This window comes from Giraffa tippelskirchi, chromosome 10, assembly GCF_054371585.1.
Source record: "Giraffa tippelskirchi isolate mGirTip1 chromosome 10, T2T-mGirTip1v1.2.pri, whole genome shotgun sequence".
NCBI classification, from domain to species: Eukaryota; Metazoa; Chordata; class Mammalia; order Artiodactyla; family Giraffidae; genus Giraffa; species Giraffa tippelskirchi.
Genome location: NC_137284.1, coordinates 118,547,103 through 118,561,858, shown reverse-complemented (window position 1 = coordinate 118,561,858; position 14,756 = coordinate 118,547,103). Strand labels below are relative to the sequence as shown.

General features: G+C 36.4%; 1 long non-coding RNA gene across 10 annotated transcripts in view; it reads right to left on the bottom strand.

The window, feature by feature from the left end:
- LOC145523526 (uncharacterized) overlaps positions 1 to 8,551 on the bottom strand; it is a 350,340-nt gene extending 341,789 nt beyond the window's left edge. For all 10 annotated transcript variants that reach the window (XR_014066670.1, XR_014066678.1, XR_014066676.1 and 7 more), the window contains exon 1: positions 8,347 to 8,551. This is a non-coding gene — a long non-coding RNA (uncharacterized LOC145523526). The remainder of the gene's footprint in view (positions 1 to 8,346) is intronic.
- Between the last annotated feature and the right edge of the window lie 6,205 nt (positions 8,552 to 14,756).

Genomic DNA, 14,756 nt, shown 5'->3' with positions numbered 1-14,756 from the left:
TGAGCTCAGAAGAATTGATGCTTTTGAACTGTGGTGTTGGAGGACACTCTTGAGAGTCCCTTGGACAGCAAGGAGATCAAACTAGTCCATCCTAAAGGAAATCAGTCCTGAATATTCATTGGAAGGACTGATGCTGAAGCTGAAACTTCAATTCTTTGGCCACCTGATGTGAAGAACTGACTCACTGGAAAAGCCCTTGAGGCTGGGAAAGATTGAAGGTGAGAGGAGAAGGGGACGACAGAGGATTAGATGGTTGGATGGTATCACCAACTTGATGGACATCAGTTTGAGTAAGCTCCGGAAGTTGGTGATGGACAGGGAGGCCTGGCGTGCTGCAGTCAATGGGGTCGGAGAGTCGGACATGACTGAGCGACTGAACTGGACATATACAGAGACACACACATACACATATACAACAGAATATCACTCAGCCACTAAAAAAAAAAATGAAATCTTGTCACTTGCAACAACAAGGTGGAACTAGAGGAATCTAAGTGAAATCAATAAGAAAATGACAAATACTCTATGTTTTCAATTATATGTCACATCTAAAAATCAAAACAAATGAACCAATAGTACAAAAGAGAAACAGACTCATAGACACAGAGAACAAACTAGTGACTGGCAGAGGGGAAGACAGTGAAGAGGTGGAGAAATATGGAAAGGACTTTAAGAAGTACTAATTTGCAATTATTAAAAAGAAAGTCACAGAGTTGTAACGTACAGCATGGGGAATATAGTCAATAATACTGCAATTATTTTGTATGGTGACAAAGGGTATCTAGACATAGCAAGGTGATCATTTCATAATATACAGAAATATAGAATCACTAACATAATATTGCAAGTCAATTATTTTTTGTTGGTGTTCAGTTGATAATTCATGTCCAACTCTTTGTGACCACCTAGATCACAGCACACCAGGCTTCCCAGTCCTTCACTATCTCCCAAAATTTGCTGAAAATTCATGGCCATTGAATTTTCTATCTAGAATACCTATGTACCCATATCATCCTCTGTCACCCTCCACTCCTTTTGCCTTCAATCTTTTAACTATCAAGGTCTTTTCCAATGAGTCAGCTCTTCACATCATGTGGCCAAAGGATTGGTGCTTCAGCTTCAGCATCAGTCCTTCCAAAGAATATTTAGGGTTGATTTCATTTAGGATAGACTGATATGATGTCCTTGCAGCCCAAGGAACTCTCAAGAGTCTTTTCCAGTACCTCAATTCGAAAGTATCAGTTCTTCTGCACTCAGCCTTCTCTCTATGGTCCAAATCTCACATCTGTACATGCCTACTGGAAAAACAATAGCTTTGACTAGACGGACCTTTGTTGGCAAAGTCATGTCTCTGCTTTTTAATACACTGTCTGGGTTTGTTATAGCTTTCCTTCCAAGAGCAAGTGTCTTTAATTTCATATTTGCAGTGATTTTGGAGCCCAAGAAAAGAATATTTGTCACTGCTTCCACTTTTTCCCCTTCTATTTGCAATAAAGTGGTAGGACCTTAGCTTTTTTAATGTTGAGTTTTAAGCCAGATTTTCTACTCTCCTGTTTCAACCTCATTAAGAACCTCTTTAGTTCCTCTTCACTTTCTGCCATTCAGTTCAATTCAGTCGCTCAGTCGTGACCGACTCTTTGTGACCCCATGAACCGCAGCACGTCAGACCTGCCTGTCCATCATCAACTTCCAGAGTTTACCCAAAGTCATGTCCATTTGAGTTGGTGATGCCACTAACCATCTCATCCTCTGTCATCCCCTTCTCACTACGCCCTCAATCTTTCCCAGCATCAGGGTCTTTTCCAGTGAGTCAGTTCTTCACATCAGGTGGCCAAAGTATTGGAGTTTCAGCTTCAACATCAGTCCTGCCAATGAACACCCAGGACTGATCTCCTTTAGGATGGAATGGTTGGATCTCCTTGCAGTCCAAGGGACTTTCACGAGTTTTCTCCAACACCACAGTTCAAAAGCATCAATTCTTCTGAGCTCAGCTTTCTTTATAGTCCAGCTCTCACATCCATACATGACTACTGGAAAAACCACAGCCTTGACTAGATGGACCTTTGTTGGCAAAGTAATGTCTCTGCTTTTTAACATGTTGTCCAGGTTGGTCATAACTTTCCTTCCAAGGAGTAAGCATCTTTTAATTTCATGGCTGCAATCACCATCAGCAGTGATTTTGGAGCCCAGAAAAATAAAGTCTGCCACTGTTTGCACTGTTTCCTCATCTATTTCCCATCAAGTGATGGGATCAGATGCCATAATCTTAGTTTTCTGAATGTTGAACTTTAAGCCAACTTTTTCACTCTCCTCTCTCACTTTCATCAAGAGGCTCTTAAGTTCTTCTTCACTTTCTGCCATAAGGGTGGTGTCATCTGCATATCTGAGGTTATTGATATTTCTCCCAGCAATCTTGATTCCAGCTTGTGCTTCCTCCAGCCCAGCATTTTTCATGAGGTACTCTGCATATAAGTTAAATAAGCAGGGTGACAATATACAGCCTTGACATACTCCTTTTCCTATTTGGAACCAGTATGTTGTTCCATGTCCAGTTCTAACTGTTGCTTCCTGACCCACATACAGGTTTCTCAAGGGGAAGGTCAGGTTGTCTGGTATTCCCATCTCTTTCAGAATTTTCCACGGTTTATGGTGATCCACTTTCTGCCATTAGAGTGGTATTATCTGCACATCTGAGGTTGTTGATATTTCTGCTGCCAATCTTGAGTCTAGCTTGTGATTCATCTAGCCCAGAATTTTGTATGATATACTCTGCATAGATGTATGCAGAGAGCTATGTCTGCATTGATCTATGGCCAACCTAGACAGCATATTGAAAAGCTGAGACATTACTTTGGCGACAAACGTCTGTCTAGTCAAAGCCATGGTTTTTCCAATAGTCAAGTATGGATATGAGAATTGGACCATAAGGAAGCTGAGCACTAAATAATTGATGCTTTTGAACTGTGGTGTTGGAGAAGACTCTTGAGAGTCCCTTGGACTGCAAGGAAATCCAACCAGTCAATCCTAAAGGAAATCAGTCCTGAATATTCATTCACTGGAAGGACTGATATTGATGGTGAAGCTCCAATACTTTGGCCACCTGATGTGAAGAACTGACTCATTTGAAAAGACCCTGATGCTAGGAAAGACTGAAGGCAGGAGAAGAAGGGGATGACAGAGGATGAGATGGTGGATGGCATCACTGACTCGATGGGCATGAGTTTGAGCAAGCTCTGGGTGTTGGTGATGGACAGGGAAGCCTGGTGTAATGCAGTCCATGGGGTCACAGAGTCAGACATGACTGAGCAACTGAACTGAACTGAACTCAGCATAGAAGTTAAATAAACAGGGTGCCGATATACATTTTATCGTTCTCCTTTTCCAATTTTGAACCAGTCGGTTCTATGTAAGGTTCTAATCGTTGCTTCTTGACTTGCATACAGGTTTCTTAAGAAACAGGTAAGGTGGTCTGGGATTTCCATCTCTTAAAGAATTTTGTACCATTTGTTGTCATTCACACAGTCAAAGGCTTTAGCATAGTCAATGAAGTAGAAGTAGATGTTTTGCTTTTTTCCTAGAAGTCCCTTGCTTTCGCCATGATCCAACAGATGTTGCCCATTTGATCTCTGCTTCCTCTGAATTTCCTAAACCCAGCCTGTACATCTGAAGTTCTCGGTTCACATACTACTATAGCCTAGCTTGATGGTTTTTGAGTATAACCTTGCTAGTATGCAAAATGAGTTCAATTGTATGGTAGTTTGAACATTCTTTGGCATTGCCTTCTTTGGGATTAGAATGACAACTGACCTTTTCCAGTCCCATGCCAATGCAGAGGTTTTGAAATTTGCTGACATATTGAGTGCAGCACTTTAACAGCATCATCTTTTAGGATATGAAATAGCTCAGCTAGAATTCCATCAACTCCACTACCTTTGTCAGTTATACTTAAATAAAAAATAAAATTAAGCATTAATATCCTAATAAAAAGTAGATGCATGGCAATGCAAACACTGTGAATCTCATTTAAAGAATTTCTTTACATAGAGCTGCTGCTGCTGCCGCCAAGTCTCTTCAGTTGTGTCCGACTCTGTGCAATCCCATGGACTGCAGCCTACCAGACTCCTCCGTCCATGGGATTCTCCAGGCAAGAGTACTGGAGCGGGTTGCCAGTGCCTTCTCCATTACACAGAGCAAACTTACATAGCTCATTACATAGCTCAAATGTTTTATTTACGAAATGACTCAAATTTCACATCCACACAACAAGAGAGTCCACTCTGCATTCTGACCAAACATCAGATAATTAGAAATATTTGTTCTTTTTCTTATGAATTCATATTCAAGGATGAAGGTGATGGGATTATTCTCATGTTCATTTATTTTCAAACATACAGGCAAAACTCAGGAGTCCATTTCCGTGAGGTATCTATTACTGGAATAAAACTTAAATCACTTTTAACCCTATTTCAAAGACAGCCTAGAATTTTACATCTGCTTTGTAAGGAAATCTTAAAAAGGCATGCTGGCAGTGTGTCTAAATAACATTATGAGAAATTCTGATAAAAGGCTTAAGGATGACTTTTCTTTTGACTATGAACAGTGTTTTACACTCAATAGTTGAATAAAATATAAATCGCTGATGTTTTACAATATAACTAGAATGCTAGTGCTCTTGCTGATATATTCTTTATGAACAGCTTCCAGAAATGTGTTCCCTGAGGCTAGATACTACAGTTTCTCCTTCTTTTCCTAATGACAAATAAATAATTACAGAATTAAACAAACAAAACAGAAGAGGCTGCAAAATTCTGTGTCCTAACTTCAGCCTTCACCCTGATGGGACTTTTGAAAATCATCACTAGAGCTATGATTTGTCACTGTAGTCAAATACCTGTTCAAAAGCACTATGCTTCTGATTTATAAATTTAGGTCTACACATGTTGTGTCATGTGCCTAGTAAGAGACTCTCCTGGTTTTCTTCAGACACTTGCATCTGGTTCTGAACTGTTCAATGCTAAATACAGTAAATAAGCTGTAATTATGTGTTATGCACAATTCATTATACATCTTCATTTGGTAACATTAAGCAGCAAAACAATGTGCCTTCTCATAGGAACTTGCCATCTGCATTTTGCACTCTGAGTTGGGAGCAGGGAATGTAAAAGGTAATATGATGATAATGAGAATTGTTATAGACCTAATACATTACAGAAATTATCTTCTGGCACCACTGATTGCTGCTTGTTCACAGCATCTTTAGAACTCTTGAGACCAGGAAAGAGATGGGTGTGTGCAACCAGAGAAGCAGAGGCAGCCGTAAAATGTGGCCTCACACTCACGTTTCCTGATTTTTGCACGCGTTTCTGTTCCCTTTTTCCCTTTTAGTTCCACCTCTTTACACAATTAACTTATTCCCCATTTCTTACTCCTCAAATACAAAACCCCATGTGTTATTCAGAGATTGTGGGGAAAGCGGGGACAATAATTAATTACTGCTCTATTTTCCACCCTGACTTGAAGTTCTGGATCATTGTTGGTAGTGATTTTACAGCTATGTATTTGTTCTAAAACTGTTTATCGTCTTTCTACAGCCAAAACCCCACATTTGGCAACAACATTAAGGGATAAATTTCAAAAGGAAGGAAGAAATATCAGCTTTGCCCTGTACCTGCTTTTTGTTAGTCTCCTTGTCAGTCTCCCAAAAGCGCACCATGTATTGCTATGTTTAGTCTCCCCTTTGGAAGGTTGGGGATTGATAACCTTGTGGTTTACTGTTGATATAAGTTACAGAAATAGTTGAGAAGTGATTTTCTGTTTTCTCCCAAACTTGGGAGTCCTTCTGCCAATGAAATCATAAGCTGTAAGTCATTTTCTTATTTTTAAATTTTGCTAATAACTTGATTAATAATTTTTGGAGAGGTCTATCGACATAAAAGTCTAAACATAGCTACGTTTAAAAATCTTATTTCTATGTGTTATTAGAAATGAATTTTTCAGAATTTATTATCTTTCATAGTATGCAATACAGGTAACTCTTTCCTACATGTTTCTAGAACAAGATGTTCTAAACAGTTTCCCACAGATTCAAGTGGTGAGAGCAAGTAGTGATGAGGCCATATCTCAAATTCTAAAATATAATCTTTCACTCTTACTCTTCGGCTCTTAGCTGTCCCTTATTCTGCCAACCAGTCTACTTTATTGCTTTTGGGGAAAGAAAGACAGATTTTCTATCATTAAACATCTTTATTTTGTCATCTAAGCATTACCTACTGGCTCACATCTTTTAATATTGTAAGCCAAGCTCTTTGAACTCAGAAAACTCTTTTTTTCCCCCTAAAAATCATACATGATTGAAAAAATCAAAAAAGATTTTAAGCATTGTATCTTGCTATGAGTTAAAAGAAATCCATTTAGATTCTCAGCTAACTTTCTTATTTTTATTTGATTATTTTATATCTTCCTCTCCCTGGGGCTGATATGAACTTCTGAAGTAATAAAGACTTTTAATTCAATAGGTGGCAGTTTGCGAGTCAATGGCAAAAATCCATGAAGGAAGAGCTTATGAAACCAGTATTATATCCTCTGCCCCATTAACATTGTCATAACTCAGAGAGCTAACGGAATCATCTTTTATGAAGGTCTTTTTGCCATTCATCTACAAGGACCCAAAATTCTGTAAGTTAGGTAGACATATCTCTAAGAAGTTTGGTGCCAAGTATTGTTAAACTACCGACTTAATTCTTTATATTATACCCATAAGTAACAGTGTTTTTCAAACAAATTATTTTATTACATTACATTAATACATTAGGGGAAATGAAAAATGACAAGCTCTATGTTGTTCTTGTTTAGTTGCTAGGCTCTGTCTATAGAATACATTAAATAGGCAATGGTTAATTGCTTTATAAAGTAGAATTATGTTGTGATAATGAGTAAAGTCTTTAAAAATATATACATGTCTGTAAATATTCCAATATTTTTCCTTAAGCTGGGGCATAATTTTTAAGTGAGACATCACAAGTGGATAGACATTAACGAATAATTTCATGCTTTTGCATAAATAAGAATCTATTGTTACAAGTCCATGGAGTGAGCAATGAACCATTTTCTAAGTTCTCATGCTTGTTAATTTTAAAATCTTAAGTTCAAGTCAACAAAAGTCCTGGTTGTGAAGGTTTTCAAAGGTCAAATACAGTAGTCTTCCTACTTATATTCATCTCTTAATTGTATATTAGTGGAAAGGTTTCCATAAAGACTTTTGTAGCCTTCATTTGTTATAATAGATTAGCAATTGTATTCCTTAGCATTTTTATTTAATTTGTGCTTGACTTTTGTTAAATATCACAGAACACTTTGCATTATAACCTCTTCAGTTATTACTTACCATGTCCACTAGATATAACCTATTTAGGGACGGATATTTCTGAAACTAGCAAATTACATAATGAAGGCACTAAAATACTATTGAATTGTATGTATGTAAGGGGAATATGTGTATTGCAGCTAATACAATGAAAATTTTCATCCAATTTTCATTTTTCTATATTATTTCCAAGAATTAGATCCATTTACCAATCATAAATGTTCATGTTTAGTTTAGATAATAATTGCGTAAATTATTAGTTGCTCAGTTGTGTCCAACTCTGTGAGACCTCATAGACTGTAGCCTATCAGGCTCCTCTGTCCATGGTATTCTCCAGGCAAGAATACTGGTGTGGGTAGCCATTCCCTTTTCCAGGGGATCTTTCTGACCCAGAGATCAAACTTGGGTCTCCCACACTGCAGGCAGACTCTTTACTGTCTGAGCCACCAGGAACTTAATAACATATAGGTCTAATGACTTATTGTTAGATTTGATTATTTGACGAAAGACTAAAGCCAATGAAAATCATGATACCCTAAGTGACATTTCTTCTTTAAGACTATAACAAACTGATATTTATACTTTTTCATAGGTAGCATCTCTTCTAGATTATATCAAACAAAGACATCTTATTTGTTCCATCAGATCTTCACAGAGGAAGTAGGGATTTATTTGTAAGGGATCACACTGTGTCAACAGTGAAGAGTTTAATTTCTCTGGTTGGCAATCTAAGGGTAACTTATTAGTACACAACACATTATCAGAATTTCCATAAATAAGGTACTATTGATCTATTTCAATATTTACAAACAGGGTGAGATATGATGCCGCAACAATGAAACCCTAAAATGTCAATAACTTACTAAATAAAGGTTTATTTCTAGCTCTTATTTCATTTAATGTGAATCCAGCAGCTCTCATAATGTAAATAGTTCTACAAGTGGTTCATGAAGTCAAGCCTCTCCCATATATAGTTATTTTACCTGGAATACGGGGCCATAAAGGTCACAGAGGAAGAGTAGAAGATGTCATGAGATGTTTTAGATGGCTAGACTTGGAAGTGGCTTACATTATTTTCTCCCAAATACCTCTGGTTATGACAAGTTTTGTTTGGTAAGCTCTGTGACACCATCAAACATGAAGATGCCCTAGAGAGAGGAACAGCTACCAACTCCAGTATTCTTGCCTGGAGAATTCTATGGACAGAGGAGTCCATGAGAACCTACAATCCATGAGGTCACAAAGAGTCAAACACAACTGAACAACTAGCATTATTATTATGACATCTGCATTATTTTCTTATGACCTCTGTAATACGTCATCATAAAATTAGTGCTTTAAACAATATAAATTTATCTTAAAATTCCAGACAATGAAGCTCTGAAATGAGTTTCAGTGAGCTAAAATAATGGAGTCATATGCCCAGCAGTGGGATTGCTGGGTCATATGGCAGTTCTATTCCCAGTTTTTTAAGGAATCTCCACACTGTTCTCCATAGTGGCTGTACTAGTTTGCATTCCCACCAACAGTGTAAGAGGGTTCCCTTTTCTCCACACCCTCTCCAGCATTTATTGCTTGTAGACTTTTGGATAGCAGCCATTCTGACTGGTGTGAAATGATACCTCATTGTGGTTTTGATTTGCATTTCTCTAATAATGAGTGATGTTGAGCACCGAGGAAACCAGAATTGAAAGAGACGCGTGTACCCCAATGTTCATCGCAGCACTGTTTACAATAGCCAGGACATGGAAGCAACCTAGATGTCCATCAGCAGATGAATGGATAAGGAAGCTGTGGTACATATACACAATGGAATATTACTCAGCCATTAAAAAAATACATTTGAATCGGTTCTACTGAGATGGATGAAACTGGAGCCCATTATACAGAGTGAAGTAAGCCAGAAAGAAAAACAACAATACTGTATACTAATGCATATATATGGAATTTGAAAGATGGTAACGATAACCCTATATGCGAGACAGAATAAGAGACACAGATGCATAGAACAATTTTACAGACTCTGAGGGAGAAGGTGAGGGTGGGACGTTCTGGGAGAATAGCACTGAAACATGTATATTATCATATGTGAAACAGAACACCATTCCATGTTCGATGCATGAGACAAGGGCTCAGGGCCAGGGCAATGGGATGACCCAGAGGGATGGGATGGGGAGGGAGGTGGGTGGGGGGGTCCAGGAAGGGGAACACATGTAAACCCATGGCTGATTCATGTCAATGTATGGCAAAAACTATTACAATGTTGTAAAGTAATTAGCCCCCAACTAAAATAAATAAATTTATTAAAAAAAAAAAAAAATAATGGAGTCAATAGGGCTATATTCCTTCTAGATACCCAGGGAGAGAATTCATAGCTCAGCTGGCAAAAAATCTGCCTGCAATGCAGGAGACACTGGTTGGATTCCTGGGTCAGGAAGATCCTCTGGAGAAAGGATAGGCTACTCACTCTGGTATTCTTGGGCTTCCCTGGTGGCTCAGCTGGTAAAGAATCTGCCTGCAATGGGGGAGACCTATTCCCTGGAGAAGGGAAAGGCTTACCCATTTCAGTATTCTGGCCTGGAGAATTCCACAACCTGTGTACTCCATGGGGTCACAAAAAGTCAGATATGACTGAGGGACTTCCACTTTCACTTTCTTAGCCTGCAGAGGCTACCCACACTTCCTGGCTTATGGTCCATTTCCTTCAGCATTGGGGCAAGTCCTCAGGCTACCATCTCTTTTTTCTGCCTCCTTCTTCCAGTTTTAGGCACTAGGATAATATAGAACTCACTCACATAAATTACATAATTCTCCTTATTTTAAGATCAGTTGATTAGTAACCTCAATTTTATCTGCAACCTTAATCTCCTTTACCATATAACATAACATCACAGGTCTTCTAGGTTAGGATATGGACATCTTTAGGGGACCATTGTTTTTCCTACCACACACGTTATCATTTTACCTTAATTTTATATGGTCTAAGTATTCCATTACATGGTAGAGACAGTTATACTGAATTTAAATAAGTAAGAGCAAAAATACACTGTGTATAAGAAATGCTTGCTTTAGAAAGGTTTCTAAAGGTATTAAAGGTTTAGAAAGGTTAAAAGTAAAATAATAGAAAATGATGTATCTTGCATAGACTAAATAAAGAGAGCTAGAGGACTATATCAGTATCAGAAAAAGCATACTTCAAAATAGAATATTGTAAGGGATAAACAGAGATTTTATAATAAGAAGAAGTCTATTTGAAGAATATATAAAATATCAAATACTAAATTTACGGTGGTGATAACAATTGCAGTGTATATAGAAATAGAAATATACTGTTCTACATATGCAACTTAATGTTATTAAACAATGCTACCTCAATAGAAAGAAAACTTAAAATATCAAAGATGTATCAAACTAATAACAGAGCTTCAAAGTACATTAAAATCTTATATAAAAAGAATTTGATAAATTTAGTTATATAAGAGGAATTCAACATCCTCTTACTATAATTGATAGGATAGGAAAAGTAAACACAAAATTTCTAAGAGTATGAAGACTTAAACAATATAAAACAAATTATTCAACTTGAGATTTATAGAAATCTATTTTCAAAAGTAGAATATATACTCTTTTCAAGTACACATGGAGCTTTCAAAATATATACTGCTATAAAATAAGCCTCAAAAGTATTAAAAATTGAAATTGTATGTATTATTAATACAAATGAATTCAACTATAAATCAGAAACAATACCTGGGAAATCTTAAAATATTTGTCAAGGTTACAATGTAAGTCATCAGGGAAATTATTTACCTGAAATAAGTGAAAATATAATGTCTTCTCAAAGATGTGTTCTTATATGTTCATAGATTCCTAGCAGCTTCATTTATGTAGCAAAATTTGAGAATAAACAATGTCCATTAACTGGCAAATATATAAGCAGTGCAATGGAAATATTATTTAGCAATGAGGAGAAATCAAGTCTTAATACATTTAACAATATGGATGAATTCCAGAATCATTGTGCTGAATCAAATCAGCCAGATACAAGAACGTACATACTTTATGATTCCACCTATATATAGGCAAAGCTAATATATTATTAGATCAGATATTCTCTGGGACTTCAGTGGAGCAGGAGTTACTAGAATGAAACATCAGAGAACTTTCTGCAATCATGGAAGCGTTCTCTAGCTTGATTATGGTAGTGGTACATGTGTATATAAATTTGTCAAGATTTATTGAACCTTATACTTAAAACGGGTGCATTTAATTACATATAAACTGTACCTCAATAAAGCTGATTCAAAGAAAGATTTAAAGGATGAAGTTATAGCACCTCAGAAACTATAATATGGATTAACTAGAAATTAAATTTGACTTTATAAAAATATTTTCATGTAGACTTTCAGAATATATTGATGTGTAAAACGGTCTCTATAATAGAAATAAATCTGAAGTTGTATCAGATTGGCAACAAAATTAAGAAAGAATTACCATTTAAAACAGTCTCTTAGGATAGATGCCCTTTATCTCACAGTAGGCTCCCAGATCCAGTATGCAGTTAGGGAGTATATTCTGAAGCTTATGTTACTAACAAATACAATGGGGAAGGTAATTATGCCTTTAAATATCACTTGGTGAATTCCAAAGCAATAACATTAAAAACAGAGAAAAGGAGAGAGAGACAGACAATGTAGATATGGGTTTGTGGATAGGAGACTGGAAACTATCTTTTTGCTTTTTCCTTTATCCCAAATTTTACCATTAACTGAATGTTCTACAGTTTTCCCTGGTCTCTGATATGGAATATTCTTTTCACATGTTGGTTTCCTTCTCTGCTTCTCCTGCAGGACCAAGAAAAAGATGCCATTTCCCTTGAAAATTTCTCTCAATTCGCACTTTTGAATTCAATTTAATTAAAAAAATTTTTTGTTTGTTTATGGATAGGGTTTCATTTGTTTGGTTTTCAGCCTGCCATTTATTCTATAGACATTAGCTTCATAGACTGGAGTTCCAGCAACTTCTACCTCGATTCATCCATTACAAAGTGAAAACCATATTTTTCTCCTCAAATGATTGCTTATGTTTATAAGTGGTCTTACAATTTTGCTAAGAAAGGAGGATGACTCTTTCTTTTAGATGGAGACTTCATTGTAAGTGAGAACTGCAGGCACTTTGGAAGTAGCTGTTAAATTCCGTGGTACCACTATAGAAACAAAGTATTAATATGTAAGTTCTGATAACTTAAGTTTCCTCAGACTTAAGGTAGGAGCTGAATTTCTATTCTTCACCTCTATTTTTGGTTGCCATGTGTTCACTTAAGGCTATTTTAAACCACTTTAAATTTTTTATTATTTGAAAAAATTATAATTTCCTTGTTATTTTAATGAGGCTGCAATAACACTCAGATCTAAATAGTGGATTTACTTCATGATTTCTTTTTCTTAGGAACATGTGAAGTATTTTACCCTCCCAGCAGTCTTTCACACATAGGTTGGTGAAACTCCACATGAAAACTGTGGTTCCAGTATTAAAGATGCGTGGGTTTCAGAGTAATTTATAACAGACACACATCTACACACAAACACATACTTTATCACCACCAGCTCTATCACAAACAACAACCAAAATCTCAGGCTTACTGAAATGAATTTGCTTATTCAATATTTGTGGGTTTTATGAAGATATTTTACACATAGAACATTTTTTTCATGTTCTCAATGTTTTATGATTTTCTTTGGAGTAAGTAACACATTTTAATATTCCTTCCAAATATTCACAAGTTGTATCAAATTTATGAAATAAACAAACTGAAAAAGTGATATTTCTTTCTCTATTGAAGTTTGTTTAATTTTTAAGGATTTCTGAAAACAAGTATGCCAAAAAAAAAGACACTTTTGCAAGGCCAAGTGTAACAATATCTACATTCTCAGGCTACTCGGCATTGCTATCCTCCGTGTTCTATACAAAAGTCCACAGGGTCATAAGTTGGGACATACACACATACACACACAAGCATATTATTCTTTCCTTCTGACTGATACCTGAGACCCCTTACCTAGGAGTGCTTTATGCTATCCCTGCGGCAATATCCTTATCCTATTCCTTACAGTATCCCTAACTATAATCCCCTAATTAAAAATAAGACTTCAAATATCAACACATATATGAAAAGTAATATATATATATCAAGGTTATCAGTCTTTCTGAGAGAACAGAACTGAGTGAAGAAGACCTAAAACTTCTGAGAGTAGGTGGCAGGGTCTAATCTGGAGTTGGCTGTTGCTGCTGCTGCTAAGTCGCTTCAGTCGTGTCCGACTCTGTACGACCCCATAGACGGCAGCCCACCAGGCTCCGCCGTCCCTGGGATTCTCCAGGCAAGAGTACTGGAGTGGGTTGCCATTTCCTTCTCCAGTGCTTGAAAGGGAAAAGTGAAAGTGAAGTCGCTCAGTCGTGTCCGACTCTTAGCGACCGCATGGACTGTAGTCTACCAGGCTCTTCGGTCCATGGGAGTTGGAAATAGCACTAAAACAGAGTACTGGGGAACCTGAAAACAAACTTTAATTACTATCAAATTTGATCAAGAGACAGACTTTCCTCGGCATGAATAAAAGTAGTAGAGGCTTCCTACTGTCTTTCAAAGGGGTTGGATGAAGTGCCTAAATACTATATCACATAAAAATATTCTGGAGTGGAGCCATCTTTGTCTTATTCTTTCTTCTTTCTCCTCTTCCTGATTTTTTTCCTTTTCTTACTTTTCTTACAGGCAAAAAGATCATGTTATCCAGATTCATAAAATTATAAACAGAGTAACAGATCTCTCTCCATTTCAAATTGCAAGTTATGATTATTTTTAAAGAAATATATGCCTCTGAGACTTTTAGTGTTTTAAAATACTAAAAAATAATAATTATAACTTATTGACTATCTACCATTCTATATTTTATATTGGTGAAACAGAATTAAATATATTATTATTTAATTAATAATTAATATTAAATATTTCAAAACCCCTGCCAATTAAGTATTTGAACATCCATTTTAAGAGTAAAGGAACAGATTAAAAAGATTGTGATACTCATTGATGCTACTTAGCTAGAGCAGGATTAAAATTCAGGTATTTTTTGTCTAAAAACTACTTTTTACACTTTAGAATTTTAGCTACTTTTTCTCAATAAATAGAAGACAAGGTTATTCTTCGTCTACTGAAAGTTCTTATTATACCAATAAGGTAGATGTTATTTTCACTCTGTCAATATGTTGGGCTTAGCCCTGACAAGTAAATCTTCTCCAGAAACTCTCTAGCCATTCACAGGAATCCTTGTGCTTTAATATTTGTGTTCAAATTTTACTGTTTTCTTTTATTATGCTTAAATATCAATGTATATTGATA